The 20,915-nt window shown below is 38.7% G+C and overlaps 1 protein-coding gene across 19 annotated transcripts in view; it reads left to right on the forward strand.

The window, feature by feature from the left end:
• The window catches only part of PCCA (propionyl-CoA carboxylase subunit alpha), a 420,374-nt gene that overhangs the window by 17,404 nt on the left and 382,055 nt on the right, over positions 1–20,915 (forward strand). The gene's annotated exons all lie outside the window — the stretch shown is intronic.

Below are 20,915 nucleotides of genomic sequence, written 5' to 3' on the forward strand. Positions count from 1 at the left end.
TGAAAGTGAAGACGCTCAGTCATATCCGACTCTTAGCGACCCCATGGACTGCAGCCTACCAGGCTCCTCCATCCATGAGATTTTCCAGGCAAAAGTACTGGAGTGGGGTGCCATTGCCTTCCCTGGAGTGATGCTTCAGTACTGTGCAAATCCCTCTTCACCCAGTGAGTAAGCATGCATTTACCTGTCTTATCTGTCTTGCCCTAGTGTGGAGTTGGATTCATATTTCTAGGCTCAAGATCAGAAGACACCCCCATCTAGATCAGTGGTTCTCAACTGATCTCAAGTTGATTTTGCAACTCAGGAGACGTTTGTCAATGTCTGGAGGTATTTTTGGTTGTGACAATTGGGAGAGGTACCTGTTATTGACATGTAGTGGGTAGAGGTGAGGGTGCTGCTGTGTATCCTACAATGCACACCAAAGCCCCCACAAAGAATTTCTGGTTGAGGATATGAAGAGTTTCACTGTTTAGAAACTTTGATTTAGATATGTAATTAAGCTTCTCTCACTCACACAGTTCACTTCCATTTTGGGAGATGCCAGTAAAGTTTTAGAGCCTGTCTTCAACAATAGTGGAAACCAAGCAGATGTTAGAGTCCATCAGGATTTTCCAGTGTTTCAAACCATGCAGGTTTTTACTGCCCACCTGTTCTGTCTTTCTGTTTCCTTTTTTTTTTAAAATTTTTATTGGAGTATAGTTGATATACAATATTTTGTTAGTTTTAGGTGTACAACAAAGTTAATCAGTTATACGCCGATTGTTTCTTAAATCAGTCTGGTGGTGATGGTGCTCAGTTGCTCAGTCATATCTGACACTTTGTGACCCTGTGGATTATAGCCCACCAGGCTCTTCTGTCCATGGAATATTTCAGGCAAGAATACTAGAGTGAGTTGCCATTTCCTACTCCAGGTTTCCATTTCTTTATAGGTATCTTCTCCAGAAGGATTTAACTTGTTTTCCTCTATTCTCAAGAAACTAATAAAATAAGAAATTAAAAAAGCCCTTAGAATTAACACATTGAGGCGTTTTTGTCTGCTTTTGTGTTTCCTAGAAGATTTTGGAATGTCATCTTAAAAGCCCCAGAGCTAGGGAAAAGAAAATGGAGAAAGAGAAATATCAAGTTAAGAACTCACTGTTACAAAAATGGCCCAGAGAGAGTAACCAGAGTTCAGGAAGGGGCAGAGGAGTGCAGAGGGCATTTCCACTCTCACACCTGTAAGTTATTAATGACCTTTGAAGTGGTTGTTGATGGAAGCGCTGGTGCATTTGAGCTGCTTCATGTGTATACTTAGTGTATTCAGAGAGCTGCCCAGCTTCAGGAGCCCCGAAATATCTTCAGGCGGCATCAGAGATCAAACGGCAGAATCCATGACTTGGGAATATCATGTAGCCATGTGACATGTGGAAGGTTCCAGAGTGTGGGAACTGATGCCTAAATAACTACACTGTATATGTTTAACTCAGCGATTTCCTATTGCTTTTATAACTTTTAAAATGGCAGTCTTGGAAAATAATGGTCCACAGTTTCAAAATAAGGTAATGAGAGGTAAAGTTTTTACATATTTACTTCAGGTTCCTATTCTGGAAAGATTAGAATATAATTAAACCTATTTTCATTCAAATTGTCACTACATAGTTTATACAACGTTTGTTTGGTTTAGGTTTTGAACTGCTGGGCCAAGGACATTACCTTTCCCGTTGAGAACTGAGTCTACAGTCTTGTTTGTACTTAAAAAATAAAACTTTCAAGTCCAACTTTCACTTCAAGTCCAGCTTTCCTCTTGTGTACTGTGGAGCTAGCACGTGAATGCTTTCAGCAGCTGCAGTTAAACTTTTCAAGGAAGCAAGATATGTAGGTCTTTGCCTTTATTTTTTTCTATCAGTATTTCTTAAAATTATTTTTCATGCTTATTCATTGACATGTCTTCCTAAGTGGAATAACATATTAACTCTTGGCATGACATGGTACTAAGAAACAGTCCTAAAGAATTCAGTGGAAAATTATAGAGCACCATTTATTTCCAAAGTGCAGTTTTTACTCCTATTTAGTAGGCAAACTGTTTTAGGTAGATAGTTTGATTAGAAATTAGGAATTAGAACTTATGTATTTAATTCTATCATTATTTACATTTTTTTCCTATACTTGCTCAAATTCTACATAATATGAAAGCTTGAAGAAAAAGATGTAACATAGTATACATCATTATTCTTTTATATTATTCTCTGTAAATAAGAAGAGGGAATAAAAAAAGGGGAGTAGGATGATGGTAATTATTATTCTAATATAAGAGAGTAATTATTTTAGTATCAAGGATACTGTTTATTGTCACTCTCATTACTGTTTCTCTATGAAATTTTCATTATTCTTTATGAAAGAGATTGAGTTAAAGCAGCCCCCAAAGCTAACAAAGACAAGAAGTTAACAAGAGAAGAAACTTATAGGTGCATCTCATTTATAAATCCTAGAAAGGATCTTAGCAAACTGAATCCAGTGATGAATAAAAATGACAAATACATTATGACCAAATTGGACTCTTCCCAGAAATGCAAGTTAGTTTGACATTCAAAAATCCATTTTGTTACAACTAATATATATAACTTACTAGATTAGGAGAATAAAGGATGAAACCCTTTATTATTAAGATGATCATATCTTAATTGCAGAAAAATAAACAGAGAACACTCTTAAAAAAAAAAGAACACTCTTAACAAGCTAGTAATATGAAGGAACTCCCGTAGTCCAATAAAGCCCTTCTCCAAAAACTGACAGCAAATATACTTAATTGTGAAATGTTAACATTTCTTTTGTATTAGGAATAAGACAAAGATGTCCCAAATCATCATGTTCATTCACATTTTGTATTGAGGGTTATTCTCAAGTAATGTGAGAAGAAATATAACATTTGCAAAAAAGAAGCCAACATTTTTAGAAATGATATGATTGTCAATTAAATAATAAATAATAATAATAAACAATAAATAATAAATTAATAAATTAATAAATAATAATAAATAATCAGCAGATGAATTATTAGAATAATGTTGAGCGAGGTCACTGGATACTCCAGCACTAATAAGAACTCAATTACTGTCAAACACTAGGAAAAAATCTATTAGAAATATAATTTTTTAAAATTCCATTTATTATAACACCAAAAATTATGAACTACCTTAGAAAAATGAAGAGTTTATTCAAGAGATCTAAATAAGTGTAGAGCTATTTTATGTGGATAAGCAAGATTCAATATTGTGTGAGAATGCTAATTCTGCCCAAAGAGTCACTGAAATTCCAGTTCCCCAACAGAATTTTGCTTTGAATTTGAGATGCTAAATCTGTAATTGATATGAAGGAGCAAAGATCCAAGAATAACCAAAACATTCCTAAGGAAAAATAGTAAGGTTACTACAGTGTCTTAAAATTTACCCTAAAGGCATAGTAATTGAGACAGTGTTGAACTGACACAGGAATAGAGAAATAGATGACGGGAACAGAATCCAGAATCAGACCCCACAGGTATATGGACAGTAAGTGCACTGCAAAGCAGTGACAGCAAAGACAGTTGTTTTAAAAAATGGCCCAAGAACAGTCCAATTGGAACAGCAATGTTATTTAAGAATGACTAAAACATAGAAGCAACACCATGTTCATCACTGGTAAGTTGGATGCAGAGACCATGGTATAGTCATACATTGACCTACCTTACAGTAATGAACATTAATGAACTTTAGCTGTACTCATTACTGTGAATGAATCTCAGAAATTTAGTGTTGAGTAAAAAAAAGCAAGTCATAGAAAACTAAATATATCATTTTGTTTTAGTCCATTCAGGCTGCTGTAACAAAATACTGTAGACAGTGGCTTATAAACAGCAGAAATTTACTGCTCACAGTTCTGGAGGCTGGAAGTCCAAGATTAGGGTGACCTGCATGGTTGGGTAAGAGCCAGCTTCTGGTTGCAGACTTATAGCCTCATATGGCAGGGGGTCTGGGGAGCTCTAGGGGTCTTTTTCATAAAAGACCAGTAATCCTATTCATGAGGGTCCCACACTCATGACCTAGTCACCTCCCAGAGGCCCCACCTCCTAATGCCATCACCTTGGGGGCTAGGTTTCAACATAGGAATTTGATGGGGGAGGACACAAAATTTATACCACAGTACCTTTTATTTGCTTAAAATGTAAAAGAGGCACATTTAAATTATACCTTGTAAAACTATACATACGTTTGTGATACAAAACATGAGGAAAAGAACAAGCATCACAAAATTCAGGATAGTGGAACACATGTATACCTGTGGCGGATTCATTTTGATATTTGGCAAAACTAATACAATTTGTAAAAAAAAATAAAATTAAATTTTAAAAAAATGAAAAAAAAATTCAGGATAGTGATTACTTGGAGTAGACTGATGGAGGTGTGGCTGGGAAAAGGCACATGTGGGTGTGTGCTCAGTCATGTCCAACCCAGGGATGCAACCTGCGTCTTCTGTGGTTCCTGCGTTGGCCGGCGGACTCTTTACCCCTGAGCCCCTGGGAAGCCCACATGTGGGTGAGGGAGTGCCTAAAATATTGACAGTGTTCTGTTTGGTTAGATATGTCCTAGGTGCACAGGATTCATTTGTGTATTTTTCAAACCGAGTTTTCATAGTGATGCTTTCTATTTGTATGCTGTTTTTTTACATTAAAGTGATTACAAAGAAAGATTTGTTAAAAATCAGATCTGTGACTCTTGATCCCTTTACTTTTCACAGGGTCAGCAGTGAGACTTAGAAGAGAGCAGTTTTTTGTTTGTTTTTTTTTTTAATAAAAAGCTTTTTATTTGGAAATACTTTCAAACTTATAGAAAAGTTACAGGAATTATAGAAAAAAAATCACCTATTTACCTTTTATCCAGATTCAGTTACTATAAACATTTTATAGTACTTAATTTTTTGTTAAAGAGAGATTTATTATCCTTCTCTATATTTTTCTAAATTATTTAAGAATAAACTGTAGGCATTATACCCCTTTGTTTCCAGATACTTCACTGAATATTTCCTGACGAAAAGGACATTCTCTTACGTGGCCCCAGTATAGCTGTTAACCTCAGGAAGATTTTTACCATTAGCAGTACTTTAAAATAATCTTCCATTCACTATCCAGTTTGTCAGCTGACTTCATAATGTCCTTGACAGCACTTGTTTTTTCCTCCACTAGAGGTTGCAGTCGACGTATTGCATTTAATTGTTTCTTTCGTCTCCTTTATCTGGAACAGTTCCTGAGCCTTTCTTTGTCTTTTATAATAATGATGGTTTTGAAGAATACTGTAAAAAAATTTTTTTAATCCAAGAGAACAGTTCTCATTTTGAGTTTTACTGTTCTCTCATGATTCTATCCAGTTTGTGATCCCTAGTCAAAATGCCACAGTAATGATACATTTTTTTCTTAGAGTTATCACATCTAGAGTACCTATCTATCTGGCTCTCATTGGTTATATTAATTTTGATAATTTGTCCAAGGTGTTGCGTTTTCTCCAGTTTAAGGGAGAGGAAGTTTTGAAAGGATTTCTTTGGAGAGAGCTGTTGGTGAGTGTGGACCCTGCTTCCTTCTCAACGGAGACAAGCAGGCATGTGATATCTCCCTCACCTCAAGTCAGAAGAGAGACGCCGCTTGGAAAGCTTCCTGTGTGTCCTCTGAAGTTATCAGGTCACAGCTAGTGCACTGATGGGTGCCTCCTTTTAAGGAAAGCCAGAGATGGAGGGCTGAAGCTGGCTTGCTGCTTGGAAGGGCGCAAGTAGTAGACTGTAACCAGCCTTTTCTTCCAGAGTTTGTTAGGCAATCCATGCACGAGTATTTCCCATGAATGAGATGTGGCGAGAGCCTGACTGGGGTCATTGCATAATCTGACCTAATGGCCATGGAAAGGGTGAAAGGCTCATTGAGGAGAAGTTGGCAGAGCCCCATCACAGTTCCAGTGGGTAGAAGTGAATAGACAACTTAAATAGAGTCCCTCCTTTCAGGTCAGGGGAATTGCTGGTGAAAATCCAACAGTGATCTGTGGGTAGTATCTTCTCAGGACGCACGAAGAGCCCCCAAAGGGGAAGAGCTTTAAATATCTATGAGCACAGAAAGTGTGAGACCGCCTCATGACTACTGGTGAAATAACACTTCTCTGTCCTCAGGGTGGAGTTGAGGAGGGAGGTCAGACAAGAAGGTTAGTAAAATCCCAGTGAGGAGGGGTGGACACCTGCAGAGGGGAATGGGGCCGTGCTCTCCTCCAGCATTGAAAGGGTATGCCCACCGCAGAGGTCGTCTGTGAGATGAGATCTCACCTGGTATTAACTTTGAAGCTCTCATGATTTTATGGGTTAAACATTTTATTTGAAATGGAATTGAGACTATGTGATTTAAAGTGACTACAGGACCTTTAATTATGTAAGCATGGTCAGAAAAATCATGTGACTGCTTTCATTTTCTTTGAGGGGCAAGGAAGAATATATCTGAATAATTTTTGCTTATTGTTTGAAAAATATATTCATTTTAAAAGATTTAAAAGAAAATTTTTAAATTTTTAAATTTAAAAGATTTAAATGAAAATTTAAAAGATTTAAAGAAATCTTTGTTATGAAAAATATATAGCCACTATGAAGAACAAAATGGATTTTCCTTAAAAAGCTAAAAATAGAGTTACTATATGATCCAGCAATCCCTATCCTGAGCATATATCCAGAAAAGACCAAAACACTAATTCAGAAAGATACTTGCCAGTGTTCATAGCAGCACTATGTAAAATAGCCAAGATGTGGAAGCAAGCTAAATGTTAATTGGCAGATGAATGGATAAAGAAGATGTTGCACATATATACAGTGGAATATTACCCAGCCATAAAAACAATGAAATAATGCCATTTGCAGCCATATGGTTGGACCTAGAGATCCATAGTAATTACCTCCTAGTAATTGAGGTAAAGCCAGGCTAGAAAGACCAATATAAAATGATATCCCGTATATGTGAAGTCTAAAAAGAATGATACTAATGAACTTATTGCCAAAACAGGAATGGACTCATAGACATAGAGAACAAACATACGGTTACCAAAGGGGAAAAGGTGTGAGAGATAAATTAGGACCTTGGGATCGACAGATACATAGCACTGTATGTAAAGTAGATAAACAGTGAAGTCCTACTATGTATAGGACTGGGAATTATATTCAGTATCTTGTAATAACCTATAATGGAAAAGAACCTGAAAAATATATGTATAAATGTATAACTGAATCACTTTGCTGAATACCAGAGACTAATACAACATTGTAAATCAACTCAGTTCAGTTCAGTCACTCAGTCGTGTCTGACTCTTTGTGACCCCATGAATCATAGCACGCCAGGCCTCCCTGTCCACCAACTCTCGGAGTTCACTCAGACTCACGTCCATAGTCAGTGATACCATCCAGCCATCTTATCCTCTGTCGTCCCCTTCTCCTCCTGCCCCCAATCCCTCCCAGCATCAGAGTCTTTTCCAATGAGTCAACTCTTCGCATGAGGTGGCCACAGTACTGGAGTTTCAGCTTTAGCATCATTCCTTCCAAAGAAATTCCAGGGCTGATCTCCTTCAGAATGGACTGGTTGGATCTCCTTGCAGTCCAAGGGACTCTCAAGAGTCTTCTCCAACACCACAGTTCAAAAGCATCAATTGTTTGGCGCTCAGCCTTCTTCACAGTCCAACTCTCACATCCATACATGACCACAGGAAAAACCATAGCCTTGACTAGATGGACCTTTGTTGACAAAGTAATGTCTCTGCTTTTGAATATGCTATCTAGGTTGGTCATAACTTTCCTTCCAAGGAGTAAGCGCCTTTTAATTTCATGGCTGCAGTCACCATCTGCAGTGATTTTGGAGCCCAGAAAAATAAAGTCTGACACTGTTTCTACTGTTTCCCCATCTATTTCCCATGAAGTGATGGGACCGGATGCCATGATCTTTGTTTTCTGAATGTTGAGCTTTAAGCCAACTTTTTCACTCTCCACTTTCACTTTCATCAAGAGGCTTTTTAGTTCCTCTTCACTTTCTGCCATAAGGGTGGTGTCATCTGCATATCTGAGGTTATTGGTATTTCTCCCGGCAATCTTGATTCCAGCTTTTGCTTCTTCCAGCCCAGCGTTTCTCATGGTGTACTCTGCATATAAGTTAAATAAGCAGGGTGACAATATACAGCCTTGACATGCTCCTTTTCCTATTTGGAACCAGTCTGTTGTTCCATGTCCAGTTCTAACTGTTGCTTCCTGGCCTGCATACAGGTAAATCAACTATATGTCAATAAATAAAATGATATGAATAGTGTACACTGAGAAAGCCTTCTCACATCTGTCCCCATCTCCCCAGTTGCCATTCTCCTCTTGTTCAGTCACCAAGCCCTGTCTGACTCTTTGCGACTCCATGGACTGCAGCACGCCAGGCCTCCCTGTCCCTCACTGTCTCCTGGAGTTCGCCCAAGTTCATGTCTCCTCTTGCAGGTAAACATTTTTATGTGTTTACTGGTTCAGTATTTCTTTATGCAGTAAGCAAATATGAATCTCCTATTCTTACAAAAAATGTAGCATACCTTTCAGACCTTTTTTTTTCTTTGCCATAAAACATGAGTCATATAAAATTTACCTTTTTAACTTAGACGGAGAATGATGGGGCGCTTGGTAAGTGTGTGTTTACCTTTATGAGGAACCGCCAGGCTGCTTCTCTAACAGTGACTGTACCATTTTACCTTCTGATCAGCCAGACAGGAGGGTTCCCGTTTCTCCACATCCAACACCTATTTTCTGTTTGCTTTTGATAATAGCAGTCCTAATGTTTGTGAAGTGGCATATCATTGTAGTGCTGATTTGCATTTCCTAATGACTGATGCTGTGCCTTTTCATGTGCCTTTTGGCCATTTGTCTTCTCTGGAGAAATGTTTATTCAAGTTCTTTCTCTGTTTTTGAACTGGGTTAGTCATTTTGTATTGTTGAGGTGAAAGAGTACTTTATATATTCTGGATATTAACCTTGTATCAGATATATAATTTGTAGACATTTTTCCCATCCTGTGGGTTGTCTTTTCACTTTCTCAATAGTGTGCTTTGATGTGTGTGTGTGTGTGTGTCTGACTCTTTCTGACCCCACAGACTGTAACCCATCACTGTGCATGGAATTTTCCAGGCAAGGATACTGAAGTGGGTTGCCATTTCCTTCCCCAGGGGATCTTCCCAACCCAGGGATTGAAACCATGTCCCTTGGGTCTCCTGCATTGGCAGGCGGATTCTTTACCAGAAGCCTGATGTACAAAAGCTTAATTTTGATGAAGTCATATTCTATTTATTTTTGTTTTTTTTTGCCTGTACTCTTGGTATCACATCCAACAAATCATTGCCAAATCTAATATCGTGAAGATCTTCCCTGGAATGTGGGCTGTTGTACCCAAGGCTGTTTGCTGAGGGGCTGAGGCGTGGTAACTGCTATGCAAGAGGTTAAACCACCAAAATTTACCAATCCCTTTGTCAAGCTCTGCTGCGAGTGTTGCAAGTGTTTGACTGAACTCCAGAGTTCCAAAATATTTACCTTTAGACAATTCTTGCTGGTCCAGTAGTTGTTAGGTAGAAGGATGGATTCCTGGATATCTTCTGTGAAGTCACGTGTGTGTGTGTTTTTTTTTTAACTTGGCAATGTAACTGGGAGATCTTCCTATATATCAGTATGTAGAGATCTTCTTTCTCTTTACAGTTCCATAGTATTCTAGAGTTCACGGTAGATGTACATAGTTTATTTAACCTGTACCATATTTAACCTGTACCATATACACCAGTACAGTTTATTTAAATATACCATAGTTTATTTAACCTGTTCCCTATTGCCAGATGCTTGGGATTTATAGTCTTTGACTATTACAGAAAGTAATGCAATGAAAACTGTGTGTGTATGTGTGTGTGTGTATAAATTTGTACATGTCAGGTTACATACACAGGTATATTGGTGGAACTCATTTTCTGAAAGTGGAATTTCTGGGCCAAAGGTTAAGTACATTTGGTAAATATTGCTAAAAGACCCTCCAGAGGAGTTGTACCCTTTAAACCCACCCGTAACGTATGAGAGTGCCTATCTTCCCAAAACATCAACAGCAATGCATTTTAAACTTCTGGCATTTTACCAGTTCAATAGGTGAGAAATGGCATCTCAACATAATTTTAATATTCATCTTTCTTATTATGAGAGAAGGTGTGTATCTTTTCATAGACTTAAGGGTCATTTCTGGAGAAAAAATTAAGAGGACACAACACAAATAAAATTACCTTCTAATTGGCATCCCTGAGTCTTGCTGGTTCAGTGTAGTGGGTATAGTTTTCCCTGGGGAAGCTGTCACTGGGAGCTGAAATTTGTTGCTGCTTCATCGTAGAAGACAGAACATGAGGTGAGAGGAAGGAAGAGCCAAGTGACGAGATGGGGTAGCAGAGACTTTTTTTAACACCAAATAAATATTGTAGAATGTATGTGAGGCTGCTGCAGAACTGGAATTGGATGGTGTTTCTCAGTTTCCCCCCTCCTTTTTAAAAAGAGGCTTTGAGAGAAGACCCAGTATGATTATTTTAGGGAGTAAATTACAGTAGGTTTTACCTGGGTTCCAACTGCACAGGATATTCAGGATTCTTCAGTGAGCCACGTACCATGGGTGTTCTAAGCCTTCTTCTGAGTGCTGTGGCTTTCCATATAGCCTGGATTGTAGCTATTCTCCTATTTTTTTTCTGGTGTTTTTAAAGTGTGTGTGAATTCTATTTTATTAATAAATAATAAACATTATAAAGGATAATTAGTTTGCCTACTTTTCTGACAGCATGACTACCCCCGTGCCCCCCACCGCCCCGCAACCGCCCACCCCGAGAGCTTGGTTAATAAGAATCTGAAACAAGATGGGGGTTGGGGCACTAGGCAGATGAGAGGTTGAACGGGGATGGGGAAGAAGCAGAGGGACACACACAGCACATTCCTTGGGGTGGATCTGGCCAGGATCTGTCTGTATAGCCAAGGGAGGGAAAGAACAATAGACCCGGAGCCACTCCCAAGAAGACAGTGTCCTCATCAAGGAGCATTCTCTGCCTGCAGAGAAGATCCCTGCAACATCACCTTGCTGAACTCCCAAACTGCTGCTCTGAACGAGTAGCTATCCTCTGTCTCCCATTCTTCTCCTGTATGGATCCTTTGTGCTTCTCACCATGCGTGTTGGGTGTACGTGAGGAGGGTGATCTCAGTTCCTCAGTCGGTCGAGCAGCCGCACCAAAGGAGCTGCACCAGATCTGATAGAGCTCACAGAAACTGCACTCTGAGCCTGATACTGTAATTGGATAAAATAGCCAGATCTCAAAGCACCACATATTATATGGTTCCATTTATAGGAAATGCCCAAGGAGGCAATCTGTACACAGAAAATAGATTAGTGGATTGCTTAGTGGATATCTAGGACTCCAGATTCAGAGAAGGCAATGGTACCCCACTCCAGTACTCTTGCCTGGAAAATCCCATGGATGGAGGAGCCTGATAGGCTGCAGTCCATGGGGTCGCTAAGAGTCTGACACGACTGAGTGACTTCACTTTCACTTTTCACTTTCATGCATTGGAGAAGAAAATGGCAACCCACTCCAGTGTTCTTGCCTGGAGAATCCCAGGGATGGGGGAGCCTGGTGGGCTGCTGTCTATGGGGTCGCACAGAGTCAGACATGACTGAAGCGACTTAGCAGCAGCAGCAGCAGCAGGACTCCAGATTGGAGCTGAGTGTGTGCATGGTTGTTAATGGGTACCATGGTTTTTTAGGAGGTGATGGAAATGTTCTGAAATTGATTGTGGTGGTGATTGCACAAGTCTGAATGTACTAAAAAACTTTTTTTGTTTTACCTTTTTAAAAAATATTTTATTTTATTTTTTTTAATTTAGTTATTTGGCTGTGCCAGGTCTTAGTTGCGGCGTGCAAACTCTTAGTTGCTGTCTGTGGGATGTAGTTGCCAGACCAGGGACTGAACCTGGGCCCCCTGCTTTGGGAACATGGACACTGTACCACCAGGGAAGCCCTATTTTTACCTTTTAAAATAGATAGATTAGATAGTATATGAATTGGAATTCAATGAAGTTGTTATTTTTAAAAAATCAATTTCAGACTGGCGGCCAATGGTTGGTATAAAATACGTATAAAACATTTATCTTATAAAGGATTTCTATAGGTGAATACAAATTTAAGTTTATTACATATTCATTCAAATTGGTACTTTTATCACCATGAGTATCTGTCTTTATCTTCAGTAATATTTTTTTTTGCCTTAAAGTCTACTTGTCGTATCTCAAAATAAAAAGAAGAAAAAATATATATATATACATACTTTTTTTCCCCTCTAGCTGATCTGTATCATGATTGGAAATCAAATTTGTAACCATAGAAAGGGCTTCCCTGGTGCCTCAGATGGTAAAAGAATCCGCCTGCAATGCAGGAGACCCCAGTTCGATCCCTGGGTCAGGAAGAGCCCCTGGAGAAAGAAATGGCAACCTACTCCATTATCCTTGTCTAGAGAATCCAGGGACAGAGGAGTATGGCAGGCTACAGTTCATGGGGTTATAGAAAGATGTGTTTGCAAAAGTGAAGGAAAAAGAATACAGTATTTCTGTAAAGTTCTTTGTATAATTATGCAATATAATATTTTACATGTATTGTTATGTTTGTTTAGAATCCTCAAAAGGAGAATGACTTAGCTTTTAAAAACATCTTTCACTGAATAGTTTATAACTCTGATTTTTAGACTGTTTCTTTTATATGGTTTTATTTATAATCAGTTAAATAAAATCACTTTCATAATTAAAGAAGTTTACTTATCAGATATTAATATGAGAATACAAGCTTTATTTTAGCTAATGTTTTCATGCTTTTTCATACTAAATCACTACAGATGGTGACTGTAGCCATGAAATTAAAAGGCGCTTACTCATTGTAAGGAAAGTTATGACCAACCTAGATAGCATATTCAAAAGCAGAGACATTACTTTGCCAACAAAGGTCTGTCTAGTCAAGGCTATGGTTTTTCCTGTGGTCATGTATGGATGTAAGAGTTGGACTGTGAAGAAGGCTGAGCACCGAAGAATTGATGCTTTTGAACTGTGGTGTTGGAGAAGACTCTTGAGAGTCCCTTGGACTGCAAGGAGATCCAACCAGTCCATTCTGAAGGAGATCAACCCTGGGATTTCTTTGGAAGGAATGATGCTAAAGCTGAAACTCCAGTACTGTGGCCACCTCATGCGAAGAGTTGACTTATTGGAAAAGACTCTGATGCTGGGAGGGATTGGGGGCAGGAGGAGAAGGGGACGACAGAGGATGAGATGGCTGGATGGTATCACTGACTCTATGGACGTGAGTCTGAGTGAACTCTGAGTGTTGGTGATGGACAGGGAGGCCTGGTGTGCTGCGATTCATGGGGTCGAAAAGAGTCGGACACGACTGAGCAACTGATCTGATCTGATCTGATGTTTTTATATTTAAACTTAACTTGTAAATAGCATACAGTGTATTTCATCCAATCTGAAATCTTTGAATTGGACTATACAGTCCTTTTACATATAGCATAGTTACTATTATAATTGAATTTAAGTATATTGACTTTATTAGGTTTATTTCTGTTGGTTTTCTATTGATTCTGTTTTTGCTCCCATTTTTTTCTAGTTTTTTGCCTTATGAAATATTTGTGTTAATCTGTTTTTCTATTCTCTGTTTTACTGATAACTTTTTATTACTCTTTTAGTGATCACTCTAGAAGTGACAGCTTACATCCTTGACTTAGTATAGGCTATTTAAGTTAGTACTTTGAAGAACCTTACCAACAGTCTTTTCATTTACCTTTTCCTGCTTTTTGCCATTTTCAGTTCAGTTCAGTCGCTCAGTTATGTCCGACTCTGCGACCCCACAGACTGCAGCATGCCAGGCTTTCCTGTCCATCATCAACTCCCAGAGTTTACTCAAACTCATGTCCATTGAGCCGGTGATGCCATGGAATCAACTCGTCCTCTGTTGTACCCTTCTCCTCCTGCCTTCAATCTTTCTCAGCATCAGGGTCTTTTCAAATGAGTCAGCTCTTCACATTAGGTGGCCAAAGTATTGGAGTTTCAGCTTCAGCATCAGTCCTTCCAATGAATATTCAGGACTGATTTCCTTTAGGATTGACTGGTTGGATCTCCCTGTAGTCTAAGGGACTCTCAAGAGTCTTCTCCAGCACCACAGTTCAAAAGCATCAGTTCTTCGGCATTCAGCTTTCTTTATGGTCCAACTCTCACATCATTACAGGACTACTGGAAAAACCATAGCTTTGACTAGATGGACCTTTGTTGGCAAAGTAATGTCTCTGCTTTTTAGCATGCTGTCTAGGTTTGTCATAGTTTTTCTTTCAAGGAGCAGTGTCTTTTAATTTCATGGCTGCGGTCACCATCCACAGTGATTTTGAAGCCCCCCCAAAAGTAAAGTCTGTCACTGTTTCCCTTGTTTCCCCATCTATTTGCCATGAAATGATGAGATCAGATGCCATGATCTTTGTTTTCTGAATGTTGAGTTTTAAGCCAACTTTTTCACTCTCCTCTTTCACTTTCATCAAGAGTCTCTTTAGTTCTTCTTAGCTCTCTGCCAAAAGGGTGGTGTCATCTGCATATCTGAGGTTACTGAAATTTCTCCTGGCAATCGTCATTCCAGCTTGTGCTTCATCTAAACCAGCGTTTCGCATGATGTACTCTGCATGTAAGTTAAATAAGCAGGGTGACAATATACAGCCTTGACGTACTCCTTTCCTGATTGGGAACCAGTCTGTTGTTCCATGTCCAGTTCTAACTGTTGCTTCTTGACCTGCATACAGATTTCTCAGGAACTTGATATTTTACTCCATGTATTTTAACTTCCACAGATTTTATTGTAGTTTTAAGCAATCAACATTGGCTTATACTTACCTGTATCATGAAGCTTAACATATTTGAATCGAGCAGATAGAGCAGTATATTAATATTTTATGTCTTTGTCTCTTCTAGCAGTTTTATTCTTTCATCTGAGATCATATTCTTTCAACTTGAATAACTATTCTTAGAAATCAAGTCTGCATATGACATATTCGTTCAGATTTCATTTGAGAACATTAAACATATTTTTTTATTTGTGATATAAAACAGAACATAAAATTTACCGTCTCTACCATGATCAAGTTTAACAGTGTTATGTATACTCACATTGTTGGATAATGGATTTCCAGAATTGAAACTCTATGCCCATTAATCAATGACTGTTTATTTGCCTAGACTCTAGTCCTTCATTTAATTATTGTTGTTTGGTGGCTGACTTATTTCACTTAGCATGATGTCCTCAAGGACACCCATGTCATAACTTGAGAGAATTCTTTCAAAAATGATGAGTAACATTCTGTTGTGTGTGTATGCATTTCTTTTATCTGTTCATCCATTGATGGACATTTGGGTCGCTTCTACTTATTAGCTGTGTGAATAACGCTGCTGTGAACACGTGTGTGCAGATATCTCTTTTGAGATTCTGGTTCCAATAATTTGAGTATACATCCAGAAGTTCTTGCAATAGATTTTATTTCTGTATTAAACAAATACTGTACCAGTCAGAGTGTGGCTTAGATTGGTATATCTTTTCTTCCCCCTTGACTTTTTTTTTTTTTTAAAGGAAGGGGCTCTTTAAGAGCGTGAAGGAGAAAAATTAGCTATGTATAACATATTACTGTATATATTCAAAGCTACCTTCTAAGAAATCTTTTATTTCTAAAAATTTTAACTGAACTTTTTATTTTAAAGTAATTATAGATTCATGTGCATGGTAAGAGATGATACAAAGAGATGTGCCATAATTTTAACCAGTTTCCTCAATGATAACATCTTACATAGTTATAGTACAGCATTCAGATTCATGTATCTTCTCCAGTTTTATTTTTTAAAAGAATTTTTTATCTTGTCTAGCTTTTATTTTGTGTTGGTGAGAAGGTGTATGTATCTTCCTTCACAACAGGCAGGGCACTTATCATCGACTTGTACGATTGCCCCTCAGTGCCTTCAAGATGAAGGTTGGGCATGTTGTACAGTATGTGTTTGTATACTCTGGTTAGTTAGGTTGGTCAAATGTGCTAAGTCACACTGCTGTGGTGTTATTGATATAGCAGCGTAGGCTTTGTGGACTCAGCACCGCTTGAGGCATTTCAGTGTTGAGCAGTAGCTCTCTATGTGTGTACGTACGTATACACAGCAGTCACTTTGATGCTTGTTATATAGTGTACAGATATATCGATTCATTCAGGAGGCTGAAGTACTGGTTAACTTTCTTTCAGTATCTGGGTTTGGGTGTATGCTTGATTGTTTTTATTGGCAGAAAGTTGGGTATATCATTAGTAGTATAGCTGTCTTCCAACAATATCCGCTGAAATTGAGTATAGAAATAAGCTTTCTTAGAATATACAGCAAATAGTTGTTTATTCACTACTTTGAATTTTGAGACTCATAAAACCTTTTTTAAGAAGTGCAGTATTCATACAGAAAAGTACATTCAGTGGTAAGTAAGTGTACAATTTTATGAATTTTAACAAAGCAGGCATACCTATGTGACTAATGCCCCAAACAAAAGGAGGATACTTTCAGTACAGCAGAATCATCCTTTGGCCCGCTCTCAGTTTTTATTTCCTCAAGGGTAATCACTGTCCTGACTTTTAACGTCATAGATTTGTTTTGCCTTTTTTAAAACCTAATGTAAATAAGATCACACTGCATTCTCACTTTTATCTGGCTTCTTTTTGTTCAGCCCAAAATTTGTGAGATTTTTTTTTTCCTTATTGTGTGAGTAGCAGTAGTTCATTCATACTCCATGAAAAGCCTTACACATGCACAGAAGCATACAGAATAGTGTATGCATTTTCTGTTCATCTTCAACAGTTATCAACTCATGGCCAGTCTGCTTTTAGTTACTCTCCTACCTGCTGTCGTTAACTCTCCAGATTATTATGAAGTTAAGTCCCGGGCATATTTTTGCCTGGGCGCTCAGTATATTTTTTTTTCTTACGTATTTAATAACTTTACTAAGTTGTGTCTTGGAGTTGATTGTTCTGAGTTGATTTTCTTACATATGCAGTATACCTTTTCAGTATATGACTTCAAGTCATTTTTTTCTCATTGGGACAGTTTTCTTGAAGTAGTGTTTTTAGGGAATTCCCTGGAGATCCAGTGATTAAGGATTTGCTTTTACTGCTGAGGACCCAGGTTCTATCCCTTGTGGGCAAACTAGGATCTTGCAAGCTGGGTGGTATGGCCAAAAAAACAAAAAAACTGTTGTTAGTATTTGTTCTCTACTGCTTTAGTTTTCTTCTTTGGGGACCCCCCTCTATGACCGTCTTATCCACCACTTTTTTCTCAAGTCTTTTAAAATCACTTTCTTATTTTCTTTTTGATACTAAACTTTTTCATTTCACCTTCTATTTATATAAGACTTCTTTTTAAATACTTGTTTTTATACTATTTCTAACATAATCTTGGAGAAGCAATGGCACCCCACTCCAGTACTCTTGCCTGGAAAATCCCATGGACAGAGGAGTCTGCTAGGCTGCAGTCCATGAGATCACTAAGAGTCGGACATGACTGAGCGACTTCACTTTTACTTTTCACTTTCATGCATTGGAGAAGGAAATGGCAACCCACTCCAGTGTTCTTGCCTGGAGAATCCCAGGGACGCGGGAGCCTGGTGGGCTGCCATCTATGGGGTCGCACAGTGTCGGACACGACTGACTCGACTTAGCAGCAGCAGCAGCAACATAATCTTCATTTCTGAAGATATAATTTTTGGTTACATTTGTTATTTCCTGAATTCTATCATCTCATTTTTAGTTTCTCTAATTTTCTTTAGTCCTGTTCTCTCAAATCTTCTATTATTTTGTTACTTTGTTTTAGCTTATTTAAAATTATCAATTTGTGGTTTTCATCTGTTTTGTGAACATGTTTTAAGAATTGCTTTTACCGCTTTTATTGTTTTGTGAACATGTTTTAAGCTTTGCTTTTATTGTCTTTTATTGATGTCACCCTAACATCTTTTTCCTCATAATAACTCTGAGATTTGATTGCCTCCCCTTTTGTTATTAATTTTCATGTGAAAATAACTTGCCCAAACTCTTAGATGGGAGAGATTAGTCAGGATAACTTTTGTAGCTTTATGTGTAAAGCTCCCTTTTCTATTGTTTTTACAAAGTGTTCAAAAAGTATTGCCTTGTCCTTTCTGAGATCTCTCAGCTTCCCTTTTTATCTGGACAGTCTTTGACTTTTGCCCTCACGTCCCTGTTCTGGGCAGTTCGGACTCTACTCCCTGCAGTTTCGCTCATTGTGAGTCTTTATTCTGTCCTCTGGCTGATCTTTGCTGTTTCCCTTTTCTCAGGCCATAAGATGCCTTTGCTTCTACGTGCTTCCTCCTTCACAAATGCTGGTGCCATGCAGCTCTGTGACCTCTCTTGCTTTTGCCTGCCCACGTCTACTTTGGCGTCTGTGGGCATACGTGCTTCGTCCTTCACAAATGCTGGTACCATGCAGCTCTGTGGCTTCTCTTGGTTTTGCCTGCCCACGTCTACTGTGGTGTCTGTGGGCATACGTGCTTCCTCCTTCACAAATGCTGGTACCGTGCAGCTCTGTGACCTCTCTTGCTTTTGCCTGCCCACGTCTACTTTGGCGTCTGTGGGCATATGTGCTTCCTCCTTCACAAATGCTGGTACCGTGCAGCTCTGTGACCTCTCTTGCTTTTGCCTGCCCACATCTACTTTGGCGTCTGTGGGCATACGTGCTTCCTCCTTCACAAATGCTGGTACCATGCAGCTCTGTGGCCTCTCTTGCTTTTGCCTGCCCATGTCTACTTTGGCGTCTGTGGGCATACGTGCTTCGTCCTTCACAAATGCTGGTACCATGTAGCTCTGTGGCCTCTCTTGCTTTTGCCTGCCCACGTCTACTTTGGCGTCTGTGGGCAGCTTGTCACTTAGTTTTGTTGCAGGTGTTTTTTAATGCTCTTGAGTTTTGTTACCCTGATTTGTCTCTTTGGGTGGATTTGGATTAAAAACTACATCACTGGGGGATTCCCTGGTGGTCCAGTGGTTAAGACTCTGAGCTCCCAATGGAGGGAGCACGAGTTCGATCCCTGGTTGGGAAACTAAGATCCCACATGCTGTGTGTCCAATAAATTAAAAAAAAAACATTAAAAAAAAAAAAAAAAACTACATCACCATCACCACCATCTTCTGTAATAGATTTGCAAAAGAATTGTTCTTTTGAATTCTCCTTACTGGGCTCAATAATTTGGTGCTAACTGGTGAAGTATGGATTTTTCTCCTTTGTTTTATCAATAAAACCTGTCGGTCAGAAATTAGCCAATCTCAGTTTTAGATTCCTTTAATTTCATGAATCTTTTTTTTTTCCTTTTATCAATAATACTTCTGTTAGTTGGTCAGTGATTAGCGAATCTCAGTCTTAGATTCCTTGAATTTAATGAATCTTCAGTATATAACTCACTTTTAAATTGGTGTCTCTGCTGGAGATTCTACTATCCCACATATTACTCTTGGGAAAGACAATTACCTGACTTTACCTATAATTCCTTGTGGGCTCAACTCTGTTCTCTCCTTTTCTCGTTTTAGTCTTCTTCCCCTGACTCCCCTACTTTCTTAGCACCATATACCCAGTCTCACTGCTTTCAAAAGTTTATAGTCTAGACAGTGCAGAACACATACCCAGAAATATATAAATATTATAAGAGAGATTTTATGTTATCACAGTGAAGAGGAAGTAATAATTTTGGCCAGAGAAATCTTAAGAAGGCTTCACACAGAAGTAATAACTGAGGGAGGTGGGTTTTGAGGAACAGACAGGAATTTAATAGATGTGTGAAACAACTTACTCCAAGAAACTGAATCTCCTGTGACAGTATTTCCCTATGGCAGTTGAACTCATATTGATCTTAAATTTATTTTCTCATAATCGCATAATGAGGTGAATGTGTCTAATAGAAGCCAGGGGAGTGTATGGTTTCACTGCTGAGAGTGGGCAGTAGATTAAAAAGAGTAAATGAGGAATGGGAACTACCTGTATTAAAAGGACAAGTAGAAGAAGACGGCCTAGTAAGGGATACTGAGATGTGAAATCAGAGACTTGACTTAAATGGTAAACCAGGAGAGACTGGTCTCAGAGAAGCCAAAAAGGAAGAGAATTTTAATAATGGGTCAACTATCAGCAATGTCAAAGGCAAATGAAGTTGAATGTGCCCGGAAGCAGGGCGTTGCATTTAGTAGCTAAGAGGACACTAACTGATTTTACTTGCTCCATTTTATTTTGGATGCTTAGAGATTTCTAAAATTTGATTTTGTTTTAGATCTATGTAGAATATTTACATAGTTTCAGAGTCAAGTATGCAAAATGTGTCTAGCTTCTGTCTCTGTTTCTTCCATCCTAATTCTTCTTCCACACCACTGGTAACCATTTCTTCTCAATTTTTTCTTTTTTCTTTTTTTGATGTGAGACTTTCATGTTTTAAATATTTATTTACTTGGCTATGCCAGGTCTTAACTGCAGCACATGGGATCTTTGATCTTAGTTGTGGCATGTGGGATCTAGTTCCCCAACCTTGGATCAAACCCTGGCCTCCTGCATGGGCAGCCCAAAGTCTTAGCTGCTAGACCACCAGGGAAGTCCCAGACTTTCATTTGTTTTTATGTCCAAGTAAGTCTGGGAGGTTGAGCCTCACTAGTACTCCTTCACCCTGCCCCCAGTCCCACCACCCGTCACAAGTAGAAGAAACACTTAGAGTCTGCAGCTTCAGTTCAGCTCAGTCACTCAGTTGTGTCCGACTCTTTGCAACCCCCTGAACCGCAGCA

The sequence above is a fragment of the Bos grunniens genome, chromosome 12, assembly GCF_055505025.1.
Source record: "Bos grunniens cultivar Pamir isolate PY7600 chromosome 12, Bosgru_T2T1.0, whole genome shotgun sequence".
Classification (NCBI taxonomy): domain Eukaryota; kingdom Metazoa; phylum Chordata; class Mammalia; order Artiodactyla; family Bovidae; genus Bos; species Bos grunniens.